Source organism: Limulus polyphemus, unplaced genomic scaffold (assembly GCF_000517525.1).
Source record: "Limulus polyphemus unplaced genomic scaffold, Limulus_polyphemus-2.1.2 Scaffold1430, whole genome shotgun sequence".
NCBI lineage: Eukaryota > Metazoa > Arthropoda > Merostomata > Xiphosura > Limulidae > Limulus > Limulus polyphemus.
Window position 1 is genome coordinate 56,714 of NW_013667040.1, and position 16,293 is coordinate 73,006.

Consider the following 16,293-nt stretch of genomic DNA (forward strand, 5'->3'; position numbering starts at 1 on the left):
CAAAACGTAATTATAAAAAAAAATATTACTCTCAGATGAAATTAAGAAAACGCAACGTTTATGTTTGTTTAAATAATCAACGATATATAAAATATTGAACAACCATAATGAATTTCAAAACTCCAATTGTTTTCAAGGTTGACTAGAATGTTATACCGTGGTTAATGCCCCCCAGTGGCACAGCGGAATGTCTGCAGACTTACAACGCTAAAATCCGGGTTTCGATATCCGTGGTGGGCAGAGCGCAGATAGCCCATTGTGTAGCTTTGTGCTTGATTACAAACAAATAAACTAGTGTACATTAAAACTCGCGAAGAGAATTATAATTTGTAGAGTCGTGGGGCTTGCCAACATTTATGGACAAAGCAGTTCAGGTGTAACAAAAGAGAAAAACGGGAAATATTATCTTACATGTTGTTAATTAATACGAAACTCACATTAGTTTCATCACGTTAACACGTGTTTTAGTTGGAGCAAAGAAAAATTAACATCTTATCATTTCGATATAAGATTATAAGAAACTTTATATTTATATACTTTATATGGTAATAAAACTTGCAGGTCTTGCAAATAATTTGAGATTTAAGCTTTTGAATGATCCAACTTATAGTATTTCAGATCTTTCGAAACTCTATCATTTTATTCTCTTGTCGTGATCAAGATTTCCGAGTCTACAAGTGATCAAAAGCACAAAGCAGCGAAGTTTTAAATTGAATAGAACTATTTTATGAAAACTTTTAACAAGGTCCCATGTAGCAAGTTTATTTGTTTGTTGTTTTAAGCGCAAAGCTATACACAATGACCTATCTGTGCTCTGTACACCGCGGGAAATCGAATCCTGGATCTTAGCAACATTGTTAATCCGTTGTTTTGTGCAAATGAAGATTCAGCCGCCAGTGGCTATGGGATAAAATATGGGAATTTGGGAACTAATGACAAAAAATTCAAATTCAATGTAACCATGATGATTACCATCAGCTCACAAAACGTTTCGTAAATATGGTGATTTAAAACTCATGCTAATAACCATTGGAATAAACTTAAATTATGATTAAAACTACTCATTATTAGAACTATCTAAATTGAGATTGATTAATTTGATTTTATACGAAATACACTGGTAGTTTTAAAAGTTTTAACTGGAACTGGGTAACTACTTGAAAGATCTGTTATCTATTGTAGCTCAGTTACATCCATAATTTAGCCAGTGAAATGCAAGATACAAAATATAGTTACAATTACAGAAGTGGCTGGCATTACGTGTTTACAATCTAATGATATATAGGAGGGCGCGGTCCGCCCCCTTCCAATATTTTAAGCTGTAGCACATGAACCGATTCTTCGATTTAAAGGTACTCGTGACACGTGCTGCATCAAACGTCACTTCATTTGGCGTCGGCTTCACGTACATATAGCTACCGATTTTCCCTCTCACTTGAGGCGGTGAAATTGATACACCCGCTTTTTCGAATCATCTGTCTGATTGCTTATCCAGTAATTTGTACACCAGAAATACAAACGCATAACTTGGCTTTATTGTTATAGATATTACAACAGTAGCCATTATTAATTCAATATAATGTACGCATGAGATGTCATAAAGATTACTTTCTGTAAATCATTGTATCTGTAGTTTAAAAACCTACAGATTCAAAGCAAGGTTAATGTTATATTACAAACACTAGTAGAACAGCTTATACGTTAATACCTGGAGCATAGGAGTATTGATGAAAATCATTGTTGCTATTCTGCTTCTTTAATAGCTAATATAATACAACAGTGTAAAATACTGTCCAATTTAACTATAAAATATTATTGTTATTTCATGTACGTAATTCACTAAAAACAAACCAGTGTAAGGTTACAAGAATGCTGTAAACACCAAAATGTACTATTTATTAGTACATGCAAGGCATTTAAACACAATATTTCGAAATTTAAAATACGTGAGAAACATCCGCATTATATATTTTACGTACTAAAATTAAAGAAACTTGTTAAGCAGGACATTTTCAGAATATAGACGTCACCATTAAAAAGGATTAAATTAAGAAAAGTAATTATTTGCCAAAAGCGTTAGAGTAATAGGATATAACGATTTATCAATATATTTATTGTACTCTTTTCCTAAGCATTATTATCGTACTTGGATATCTACAGATATCCGTATTATCAAACTGTAAATCCAACATGATTCGATATTTTCTCGCAACAGGTCTAAAATGATAACTGAAAATTTTCAGTTTTATTAAGTTATCATTTCAATTCAGTAAATTATTCTTCTAACAGGGTTAAAATACTACTAGTCAAATTTAACACTTCAGCCTTACTAAGTCACCATTTAGATCAATAGACTGTTCTCGTAAGAGAGTTAAAATGTCACCTCATAAATGAGTTTAGCCTTACTAAGTTACCATTTAGATCAATAGACTGTTCTTGTAATAGAGTTCAAAGGTCGCCTCCCAAAGGAGTTTAGCCATACTAAGTTACCATTTAGATCAATAGACTGTTCTCGTAAGAGAGTTAAAATGTCACCTCATAAAGGAGTTTAGCCTTACTAAGTTACCATTTAGATCAATAGACTGTTCTTGTAATAGAGTTCAAAGGTCGCCTCCCAAAGGAGTTTAGCCATACTAAGTTACCATTTAGATCAATAGACTGTTCTTGTAATAGAGTTCAAAGGTCGCCTCCAAAAGGAGTTTAGCCTTACTAAGTTACCATTTTAATCCAGTAAGTTGTTCGATTGAACATTAACCTAACAAACAAATCTGCTGACAAAAGTATAATAGTTTCAAAAGTATTGCACCAATATGCATATGTTTATAAAGACTCTGATGTATAAAATCATATGAAGGTATTTTTTGTAAGAGGTAGACTTTACTTATATTTATATCCTGTAGCAAAATTTTCTTACATAAGTTGTAATTTCAAAACGTTCGTATTTTCTTAAAAGTTTATCTGTTTGAAAATTGCAAATCAATCATTGTTTATGTCTCACACACATTCTAAGCTAATCTGGTATTCGTAATGTACTATTGATTTAGTAGTTGTTCTACTAAGTGTTTGTTTGTTTGTTTTTGAATTTCGCGCAAAGCTACACGAGGGCTATCTGCGCTAGCCGTCCCTAATTTAGCAGTGTAAGACTAGAGGGAAAGCAGCTAGTCATCACCACCCACCGCCATCTCTTGGGCTACTCTTTTACCAACGAATAGTGGGCTTGACCGTCACTTATAACGCCCCCACGCCTAAAAGAGCGAGCATGTTTAGTGTAACGGAGATTCGAACCCGCGACCCGCAGATTGCAAGTCGAGCACCCTAACCACCTGGCCATGCCGGGCCAATAATTCATATTTAAGTCCAGATTTTTAACTGTTATTGCACAATTGTCTCAAGTTTAAATAATTTTGATAGACAAAAAAAAAACACGTTGAAAAGTGTGTACCTGAAGGTATGTTGGTTTGCCAACACAAGTTATTTTTTTTATGCTGATCACTGGTAGCAGGTTAAGATGTTTTGTTTATCTATAAACTTGATTTACCATGCCTGATCTCTTAAGAAAATTGTAAAGATTTGATATAAGCCAAGTAAGAGACGGATTTAGACTTTGTTTTATTTACTGCACTTAAGATACCTGCACAAGTGACGAGCTTTAAAATAATGCACGTGTATGGGTACTTTATGGTATATCTATATAAAAAAAGATAATTTAAATCAAAGAACGAGTAATCAGATATATTGGTTTGTCCACTTCAAAAAATTGTCTTTCATTGCTATGGACACATATGTGTCACCCTGTAGGGCACTGCCACGTGCTCATACGTCTCCCCTTCTAGTACTGCCACGGACATATATATATGTTTTCTCCTCTGGAGCACTCCCAAGGGCACGTATATGGCATACACTATATAATACTTCTTGTAGCTTTGAAAATTGTGATTCTGACAAACTGTTCTTATGATTAATTGAAGAAACAAAAAATGGTGCATATTAATATGCAAATTTTAAAAATGAATGCACGAATAATTACTTTACTTAAAATTTCATATACTCTGGAACTATAATCATCTGTAAAATATTTCAGACAAGTATCTCTAAAAATAACATGGTGATATAACAAGTAATAAACGAGATATAAGTAATGATACCACACCATATATGTTGCTGTGTCTTTCTAAAAATAACTGTAAGACTTGTTTATCTAAAAACATGGCAGCGAAAGAGTTAAACAGTTAAACAGAAATACGACATTACTTTGATCTCGCAATATCTTTCTTTTAGCGAAGCTTACTTAGGCAGCAACAGCTCCATATACCAGAGTTTTGATAACAAAAGATGCCTTTAGTCAACTGTGTTAAATAACAATATTTATATTATTATTGTTTAACACCAGTCGAGAAAAAGCATCATTCGCTACTTTAATTCAGTTGCTCTCGTTTTTCCATAAAATGGAGGTCAAACAATAAATATTTTACTCATAGAATCTTAAAATAAATACAGTTACCCTAGCAGTACTCATTTTTATACGGAACAGAAATATTATTTCATCATTTCGCAAAAAGAACGTGATAAATGCAATCAAACCATAAGGTGTTGGAAACTTTTTTGCGTTACTTGTGAGGGCGTGTAAAAGGAATGTCAGTTGTCCGATTGGGTGGTAATGTGTGACGTCAAAATCGTAGGAAGTAAAGACGAAACACTCAAGTTCGTTGTATTATATAAGATTAAGTATAAATAGTCCAGAATAAAAATCGAAAGGAAGTATCTTCTGTCGTGAAAGAGAGAAAAATGGGTAAGTGTAGTTCTGCTTTTATATTAACACGTTTTCTTCGATATCAAAATAGGTTAAACAGAAGTTGTTAATTCAAAACTATATATTTTACTGTATATCAGGTGACATTTGAATTTTGGCATTGACAAGAGTTCTATAAATTTTAGAGAAAAAAAAAAGGTTTATATTAAAATAACTTAAATTACCGTAAAGAGAAATATGTAATAAAACTCAGAAACTCCAAGAAATCCAGAAGATTCTTGTTCATTCGGTATGATGGTACCAATGTTGATGAAGGTAGTTTCAAAAGCATCTCATATCGAGGAATTGATACTGTGTTTAGCATTAAATAGAGCTGTTATTCACCACGTTTTTTTATAATACGTATTTAATGGTAAAGTACGGCTGTTACGATGAATATTAACGTGAAAATTACATGAAGTAGATGACACAAGAAAGCTAAAAAACCTGTCTAGTTCCTCTAATAAGCAAATTGCCTTTTATGATGTTAAAAATGCAGTGTTAAGCTTCTTTATACAGTGATAAACACAATCAGGCAACATATCATAATTAACACAGTCTGGTAACACAATCATTATTAAAAACGTCTGGTGACACTATCGTAATAAATACAGTCAGGTGACATATCATAATTAACACAATCTGGTGACGTTATCATAATTAACACAGTCTGGTGACGTTATCATAATTAACACAGTCTGGTGACACTATCATAATTAATACAGTCTGGTGACACTATTGTGGCTAATACAGATTGGTGACATTACCGTTGATAACACAGTTTGGTGACACTATCGTGGCTAACACAGATTGACGACACTATCATGACTGACACAGATTGACGACACTATCGTGGATAGCACAGTTTGGTGTGGCACTCTCATAAGGTTTGATGAAAAGTTTTAACGCACTTACTAACACCACGTGTCATTACAACTTGATATTGTATAATATTGTCTTATTCTTTCTGTTACAATAAAAAAAACGATAAGAAAAATATTAACATTTATTTGTATACATTAATCAAATTTATAAAATGTTCCCTGTGAGTCGTACGAAGGGAAATAAATAAAAATTTGACATACAATGTCAAAGTTCAACTGTTTGATTCTCCACCATGCTTTACATATTAGTTGGCGTCATATATTTTAAGATCTCGCATATTTATTAGCACCTTTAATGAATGATGATAACGTTTGTTAACACGTGTTTCAGCTTTCCGAATCTTGATTCCTGTTGTCTTCCTAATACTATTCTGTTCCTGGTTGGTTCAGGCTCGCTATTTGCCTACAAGGGCTGACGAAAAAGAGAAAAATCAAATAAAGGACGTACTACAGATGGTTTGTCTATAATGCGTTATTTACTCCTCCATTAACTATAACGTTGCAGAAATACAAAATTATTCTTCCATCTTTTTTTTGTCTTAATACAATGTATTTCTAGGAAATGTAACAACTTAGAATATTCAATAGACATAAAATTACTATTTTAAGAAAATAGCCAATTAAATAGCTATTTCCATATTTAGAAATAATCATTTATCACAATATTCCTTTGTTCAGATTTTGAAATACACGAGACGATTAGGTTTAGGTGTATAGTCATTTACTCATCACTAATAATAACCAAAACTATCTTATGTGCAAAGAGTAGGTTTTAGGCCTCTACGTCATGTTTTCGTCACTGAAATTCACGTTTGGGTGAAGAAAAGAAATAAATACATAAGATTTTATTGTGTTCACATTGCGTGTATTTCAAGAAAATTATCAGCATTAATGTATTACTTCTGAAATCAAAGAAGTAGATACGAACTTCATTATCTGAATTTCCCAATGAGGAAGAGAGGCCTGAGCCAATGAAGTCTCAGTAAGGTCGTAACAAAATAATATATATAGCTATCCAGTCAGACAATTAATATGTTTGTATCTGTTGAAAATCAGATAATTATAATATTTATGACTGTTCAATCACAGAATTAATATGATAAAGACTGTCCGATCAGAGCAAATTATTAACCCAGCTCTTACCAACTTAATACATATACAAATAAAGAAGTTTAATTGCACTAATCTCGCATGAAAACTCTGTGATTTCGGTCGAATGTCGAAATAGAATCAAAGAAGTTACTGATATTTGACGTTTTTTGACATTGCCTGTATAGGTTTTAGAAAAAATTTCTGAATATTGCGGTTGTTCCATTCAAAGACTACCATCCCTTCCCTAAAGATCATTTACAGGTTCACATATGAAAATCGAATCGTCTAGAACGAAAAATGAATGTTATATCGAAGTGGGCGAAAATTATGCGATAGGTAAATAAAACATAACGATATAGAATAGAAAACTATGGGAAAAAAGAGAGTCTTTAACCTTGATAACAAGGATATTTTATGGTATCGCACGAATTCAAACCTGGCTTGCTAGCTGCGAAACCCAGAGGTTTATTACAGTACCTGCGCTCTGAGTTGAGAGATCTATAAAAAAACTTTTTTATTTCATATGTTAGCTCCACAGGACCCACCATCCACGTTAAGGGATAGACTTCAGCAGGACCCACCATCCACATTAAAGGATTGACTTCAGCAGAACCAATCATCCACATTAAGGGATTTTTGTAACTCAACCACAACTAAAAGTGTAGAAAATAAGGACCCACCATCCACATTAAGGGATAGACTTCAGCAGGACCCACCATCCACATTAAGGGATAGACTTCAGCAGGACCCACCATCCACATTAAGGGATTGACTTCAGAGCTGAAGTCTATCCCTTAATGTGGATGGTGGGTCCTGCTGAAGTCAATCCCTTAATGTGGATGGTGGAGTCCTGCTGAAGTCAATCCCTTAATGTGGATGGTGGGTCCTGCTAAATGGTTGTCTTTCTTCTGGTCAATAGTGTAAAATTAACTACTGTGGCAGATAATCTTAGTAGCTCTTCAGTGACTCAGTGGTAAGTCTGAGAACTTATACAGCTCAATAGCAAACAAACAAACATGCTGTACCTGATAATGCCTTTACTGGCGAAACCAGGGTCGTAATAAATGATGTATTTATGAAACGTCTAATTGTCTTGTTTTTCCTCAATTCTGTAATTATAGAGTTTCACCAAGTACCGACGGTTTCAAGTACCAATTGTATAAAACAAACATGCCATACGTAAACATACAAATATCTTTAAGCCCGGTGGGCTTTCTGAAGGGTTGATTAAAATATAGTAATTATGATTTATTCAAATATATTAAGAAGTGTATCTTAACAAAACAGATCATCTTTGACTATGGACAAATTCTATAGAAAACAGAACAAAATTTCAACCATTACTAATGGTAAAGAAAGGTATGTTCTTAACAAATCCTATGTCATATTATCTTTAGTACTTAATTGGTCAAAAGTCGTTTCTATTAGTAACGTTTCGACAACTTCTGCCGATCCATCACAAACGGATCGCTGACAGCTTCTAAAACAACATGTAATGAGAAATTACAAAATAGTTGTTTAATTTTAAAAAATGTTTGTCCACTAAACGAGTGATCACGTGTTTTTATAGTTAGTAGAGATGAGCTCTGGAGACAATGCTGAAGCTGACAAGCCAACTGTGTTGATCGACTTTCAAAGGCCTATACTCACTGTTATACCTGACTCATTTACCCTCGGAGTGAAGGACCACTATCGGCAGAAAGATCTATCTTAAATGTTCTTTTTCATTAAATTTGGTAAGCTTTATTACCAATTATTTTATGTATGTTTGGCGATAATTAAAACAGATTATAAATGTATAAAGTGCGCTATCTAAATAATGTTTTACCATTCAAAGAAATAATTGTATTTGTTATAATAAATTGTATCGTAGAAATTTAGAAAACTATTTTTGAGATAACTGTTGTACTTATATATGTTTCTCTTGTTATTGTGAAACTTCCGCCAGTCTCTGCGTCTACCATACTAGTTTCGGTAAAAAACAAAAGTAAACTTGTCTACCTTTTATAAAATGTGATACACAAACAGAAAGCACAGCTTAACCTTGTTTATGTATTTAGTTCGTTCGTAATTAAGTTAACCCTAACTTGGCTTCATTGACTAATAAATGACTAGTTACAATAACAAAATAAATACAAACAGTTTTGATTTCACATGTAAAAGGTTTTATATAAGGTTGTCGAAAGCAACACAGTTTACTTAAGATTGTTTTCAGTTTGTTTTCAGATTCCCACAAGGATAATTCAACCTGAAGCATACTTTAGAAACCCAGATAATTATCTTCCGAATTTTGATTTGTCTTCTTAAGTCGTTCAAGATTGAAAAACCCCAAGACAAAAAAAAGACAGAAAGAATGAAAATTCGTGAAATGTGATTCTCGCTTTGAATTCTTATCTTTTCTTGTTATGAATATTTTGCTTCTTTGTCGATCCTCTTCAAAAAATAAATAAATAAAAACTTTTTTCTCAAATGCTCAGATATTATTTATTTAAAAACTTTATTCTAATGTCACAACACCACACGAAGCTCTCTGTAAGTTCGTAGCTGTTGATGGACACTTGTTGTCACTGCTCATTTCCAAGTGTCTCTTTCGTTAAAGTTCCATTAAATTATTTTAAATATTTGAAGGTCATTCCCTAATATATTCTAGCACTCAATTCTGATAGTCCCCTGTTAGGACAATGGTAAGTCTACAGACTTATAACGTTAAAATCCGGGGTTAGATTCCCCGCTGTTGACACAGCCAATTCTAATAATACCCAGTACTTGATTACAATAACTTTCTGCTGTTTTGGTTTTGATACAGCAACTTGCACTGTACAAATTATTGGAATATGTGACAATCTTCGTGATTTTAACACATTTCATTATCATAAATACTCAATATACTGGTAAGTAAAACACCTGTATGGGGATATATAATATTGTTTTATACAATAATGTGTGTGACTCTGGGGACACTTTGCATGACATTACAGTTGGTGCCATATTTCAAATACAAACACAAAAAATGAAAATTTCCCAATCACTATATCCGTTATCGAACAGTAACTTTTTTTTAAAATTTGTCTATTAATTCTTTCTGAGAATCAGAGTGGTTTATGTTCAAAAACATATTAAGATACGTAAATAACTATAAAATGTTCTCCTCGAATTTCTAGCCTTTCTGTGCTTCGTCATTTACGTAATTGTTGAAACTGTATAACCACGTAGCAGATTTTAGTCAAAGTAAAATTGTATTTTCCGTTGCTTATGTGGTTTCATAAAACGTGGGTTAACTTGGTTCTATATTAATGCATTATTGAAACTGTAAGTTTATAATAGGATTTATGGAAATATAATAACATTTTAAAGGGTCTCTGGTAGGAAATGTTACAGAACAATTGGGGACTTCTGGTCAAAGTAAACTACTTACACAGATCACAACTAATCATGAACGAATATAAATAATTCTGTATAATTTTCTTACGTTCTTACCGTAATTCCAATAATATCTCGATCGCACATCGTTGACGACGAGACCTTCGCTCAATACCAGAGGTTGTCAGGTCGGCTATTATATTGTTTTTACTGAAATACCGCACATGGTCAATAGTATTATCAGTGTAATTGTTATGTATTGTCGCGTAAATCAAACAATTATAGATCAATATATGCAATCCAACAACACATGACACCAATATATAAATAGTTGGTTTGAAACGCATTCTGATATCGTTTTAGGAATTAAAAAATTGCTTTAAAAATAAGAAATAACAAAACTAACATACCCATAAAAAAGTTAGCCACGGTAAATTAATTTTTATGGCTATCACGTAGACACATGACATCTGTAGTGGCATGTAAAAACTTACAAAATAATAATTAAAACTAAGCCAGCAAATATGCCCCCAGTGGCACAGCGGTATGTCTGCGGACTTACAACGCTAGAAACCGGGTTTCGATACCCGTGGTGGGCAGAGCACAGATAGCCCATTGTGTAGCTTTGTGTTTAATTACAAACAAACAAACCAGCAAATATTATTAACTGTTTCAAAAATGCAAAATGTAATAGTAATAAGTTTAGTAATGGAATAATAACACCATTTTATCTATTTAACTTCAGTTGGAATTTTTGATCAACGAACTTTATTTGATGCGCAATTCTTGTTCATCATTCGCTTTCGGGGGAGATGCCCCCCCCCCCCAGTGGCACAGCGGTTTGTCTGCGGACTTACAACATTAGAATCCGGGTTTCGATACCGGTAGCGGGCAGAGCGCAGATAGCACATTGTGTAGATTTGTGCTTAATTACAAACAAACAAATCGCGGGAGATTTTTCTTTTTTTTTTTTTCATACAGGTTTATTACATTCGTTTAGACTTTAGCGCATAGTTCTTGATGTTTTAATATTTCTTTGGTATCAAATTTCTATGTTCTTTTTGTGTGGGCTCGGTATAGTTAGGTGGTTAGGGCGCTCGACGCACAATCTGTGGGTCGCGGGTTCGTATCCCCATCACATCAAACATGTTCGCCCTTTCAGGCGTGGGGGCTTTATAATATGACGATCAATCCCACTATTCGCTTTTGTGTGCGAGATTGAATCCACTTAGTTGTAGATCGGATATAACCTAAAACATATGGAAAATTTATGTTCGTACACCAAAGTTGAAGTCTGTAATATAGATATTCAATCTGTAAACTTGAAAAAAATACTGTAATCTACATTCAGGTTTAGAGATACATTTTAATATGACACAGCTTTGTTCCCTATTTATATTAGCATTAATGCAAATTTCCATTTAATAACATGAAATATTTATACCATTTATGTAGCCTTGTATGAGATTGCTATTCTATATCTATATATTCTATATCTATTCGAAAGGCATTTTCAGCTAAGAACGTTTTGTTATTCTCAATGAGGCCTGGCATGGCCTAATGGTTTAGGGTGTTTGACTCGCAACCTGCGAGTGGCAGGCTCGAATCCCCGTCACCGAACAATCTCGCCCTTTCAGCTGTGGGGGCGTTAAAACGTTACGGTTAAACCCACTATTCATTGGTAAAAAAAGTAGTCTAAGAGTTGGCGGTGGGTGGCGTGTTGACTAGCTGCCTAAATGACTGCTAAACTAAGGACGGCTAGAGTAAATAGTTCGCGGGTAGTTTTACGCGAAACTCAAAACAAACAAACGAAACTATTCTCAATGTTTTCATCCAATAACTTACATGTGATGGTTATTTGATATGTTCAAGGAATTGGTATTTCTACCAAATTATGCTTTAAAAACTAGTATAAAAATATCAAAATATAAACCTGTGTATATTTTTTATGAAATAGCTCACATTCAAGTTATGAATGAAGATGTCACGAAACATCAGTGGATGGTTTGGTTTGTGCAAAGCTACATGAGGGCTATCTGCGCTAGCCGTCCCTAATTTAGCAGTGAAAGACTAGAGAGGAGGCAGCTAGTCATCACCGCCAACTCTTGGGCTACTCTTTTACCAACGAATAGTGGGATTAATCGATACCTTATAAAACCCCCACGGCTGAAAGGGCGAGAATGTTTAGCTTGACGGGGATTCGAACCTGCGACTCTCAGATTGCGAGTCGAACGCCCAAACCACATGGTCATTCTGGGCCTCATTGGATGAACTTGTTGATGTTCAGCTGTGAACCTGATATCGTAAAATTACCCTCACGTTCACCGTTGTTCATGGCAGCAAGCTAGAGTTCGACGGGACTAATTAATTATTAAAATTCAGATCTGGTATCGCCAAAGAAAAATAAAAACTTTGTTCGAGAATATACTCGTTACTAGTTAATGGTTCCAAAAGCTTTAAACACATTCATATTTATATGTACCAACATTAAACACAACCGATTTAACCGTTTAACCATTCTTCTGAATCTCAGGGATTCTATATATACATAATAACAGAATAATGATCTACTGGCCTTATTTTATGATATATATACTTCCTTTCATTAAACTTTCTTTCTTATTTGAATTCTAATAACTACCATTCTAATTTTGTTCTCTAGTCCTAGTTGGATCTATATCCAGCTGTATATACAGCTAGGCCTATCACTGCAGACACATATTTCAATATTTTGTATTTTTAGCTTTCGTGAACGACAGTCACTTTAACAATAAATAACTAGTATTTATCAAATTTTTACAGAGGTGTAACATAGATCTTATTATTTATTATAAAGTAATTATAACACTTAACATGTAAATGTAACATATCGTATTTCATACAATAGCTAACATATAATAAGTTTATAACATAACATAACATGAATTAGAACAGTTAAGAATTTTGGCTCGATAATTTTCCATTGTCCTTTAAAAAGTGGAAAGGACAGATGTTACTTGAATTATATTGAACTGGACATTATTACCAAAAAAATTTTTAAGAGATTATTGGAGGAAAGAAACCCAGTGATAAGATTTGATTAAACTCCTCAAGCGTATAATAGTAGTATAATTAGCAATATTAAAATCATTCTATTTACATTGATGTAAAAATAATATATATATACAGTAATAAATAATAATGAAATAAAAAATAAAAGTGGTTGGTGCTGGTTGATTGGCTTCCAGTGATCGATGGCTTCGGAATTAGGGACGGCGCCATGTTATCTGGACTGCACACTTAAAAATGCTCTGCGAGGGGACTCCTTAATTGGAGGGAGGAGGAGAGCCTGTAGTTTGGCAGGTGCTAAACTCTTCTAGTATGTGAATCAGATCATTTCTTTTATCTGGCTTTGTCATTACTCTACTTACATATCTAATTAATATTTTTTATGACTTAAAGTTCTTCCTCAATTACATTTACTAATGTTAATTGAAGGAATACTTCTTACTTAAGTTATTATACTGTTGAATTATTCCTACGGAGTTTTTTGAGTTCTTTTAAATCACCATACAATCGCCTAAATTAATTTAGGTGTGTGAATAATGTTAGAACATCGTGCCTAATTCGTTATTCGATATCATACAGCGGATCAGCTCTTTAATGATTATTATGTATATATCTTACAGATTTATTTTCTTTTCTCTACGTCACATCTTCTCTTTTCAATTTTACCTTTGTTGAAATATTCATTGATTCCTAGACTGGTAGTCTGTTTAGAAACTACTGTAGCAGCTCTTTAAAAATTCAGAAAATAATCCTTAAATTTAAGTCTTTTTTATTGTTGTTGTTGTTGAATGGAAAATTCAAGCTTCAACCACTTAAAACATATTTAGGCAAATTTAATATTACATTTTCAGGATGAGCCAAAAAAAAATATTTTTTATATTTCGTTTGCGATTAATTTTTTAAAGTTAATTAATTTACGTCTTTGAATAATTTTATTATTTTTGTGGATTTATTCGATTAACTTTTTAGTAAGTCGTTTTTTTTAACAATGAAATTTGTTTCTAGTTATACGCTAATTAATTACTTTATGAGTTTTAATTTTGTTTTATTTAAAAGTCTTATTATCCCTTAATTATTTTGAGCATTATAGAAATTTATGCTATATAAAGAAACTGGGATAGAAAAATCGTGTTCATTCTGTTGTTAATGTATTTATCAATATTCTGTGTAGAATTTGGAAGTGTTTCGAAGTTGTTCGCACAAGAACATGTTTAACAAAATGAAACTCTCGTGATAAAACCTTGTGGAAAACAATTTATTCATGATCCAACAATACTTCTCATTAGCACAGAACTCATCTAATACAATAATGCTATGGAGACGGAAATAAATTTATACATACATACATATATATATATATGTATATAAAGATAATATGAAGTTAAGATCTCTAAATTTATTTATAATTTAAAAAGTTAATTTCTTCTGCTATAATATTATCATGGTAGTGATTTCACAAAGCTCTGTTACTGTCAACAGCCTTTCAAAGTATTTTATAAAAAAAAAGAAATAATAAAAAACAACGAAAAATGAGAACGAAAAAAAAAGGATACCTAAAGTTAATGAATTAATGAGATGTTCAAATACCGTAAATACCTCCACTATCTAATGTTACTTTATTTCTTAAGTTGTTCATAGAATAGTTTTGTTTTCAAGATTGTTTGAGATAACCAGATCTTTTTATTTGTATCCCCATTAATGTACTTATAACAGTCAAAAAATAAATCCGTAAGTGGACTCTTAAGCTCGTGTTATTTTACCTTATTGTAATTCTCCTTGATTGGACTCATTGTTTTTTATATATTTATATATGCATATGTCAGGTTTTTTCTATAAGTTAGAAAGATTTTGCAACCTTAAGTTCCTATTTCAAACACTATCAAAATATTTAAACTTTGCACAAATCCGATACGATGTTTTGTTATAATATATTACAATTCTCTTCTGTGAATAAAATAAAATCAAGATAATTTACTTCTATTTTAATATTTTCAATGTTGGACTTAGTTGGGTCGAAAACGATGGGTTTCTAAACGTAATCCTCATACGTCGATAATCAAATGAATACATATACTGCTCTTTTTCTCTTGAAATGATTCTTATAAATCAGCAAATTATTAATCACAGTTCTACTTCCAAAATAACATAAAACGAATTGAATTTTTTTATCATATTTTGAAAACGTAATAACTTTATATAATGACATATCTTAACAGATAATGGTAAGAGCATATTTTCAAAAAATATATAATATCTTTGTTTTTAAACATCAACAATCTTCAAACCTGCCCTAAACTGGATATTTTAAGTTTATAAATTTCTAATTCCAGCTTATCTTTAACAAGCATGGTATATTACGAAATAAGATAAAAAATATGTAAAATTCAATGTGGAGGTGGTGTTTCACAGTTTTTTACTCAAAATTAACATTTAATTATTTGCCTTTATGATTAAAAGAATATACTTATAAATACATTATGGTTAATGTCCCAGTAGGACAAAAGTGAAAAATATTGTTTTGGACGTGACATTTATACTTTTTTTCTTATATCAATTAAAGGGTTTAATACCGTGTAAAAACGTTCTGCCCCCCCCCCCCTCGTCTATGACCATATTTGTATACATCATCTGAATGGCCACAAATGTTAGAGTTTGGTTTAAGCCTCTATTTGTGAATATTATATTCATTTTGTGATTATATATATTCATCATATTACATAAATAAGTTGTATATCCACCAGTTAGATTTTAACTTCACCAGGAAGGTCCAAGCTATTCCATATAGCATGTGTTCTAAAACAAAAATATACGACTTTGTTATATATATATATAATTACTTACTCCACTTCAGAAAACAATAATTAACGTTACTAAATTTTCTTGCATCAATTGAGTGCAATATCTAAAATTAAGATTTTTAACTGTTGTATATATATATAAGTTAAATTTTTAACTTATTTCATGTACATATATATTTATATATATCTTTAAAAATATATCGTGCAAGCAAAGTAACAGAAACAGACGAGTCCAAACACTAGTTTTGCAATACGAACTATCACAGTTGAAAAGGTTACAAAGTTTACTTGTTTTTCTGCTGAGAAACAGCTATTATTTTAT

General features: G+C 32.2%; 1 long non-coding RNA gene across 1 annotated transcript; it reads left to right on the plus strand.

Moving 5' to 3' along the window:
- The first annotated feature begins 6,009 nt into the window (after positions 1-6,009).
- LOC111086786 lies at positions 6,010-9,184 on the plus strand. The gene is made up of 3 exons (XR_002611509.1): positions 6,010-6,129; positions 8,336-8,501; positions 8,981-9,184. It is a non-coding gene; the product is annotated as an uncharacterized LOC111086786 (long non-coding RNA).
- Positions 9,185-16,293: the final 7,109 nt, after the last annotated feature.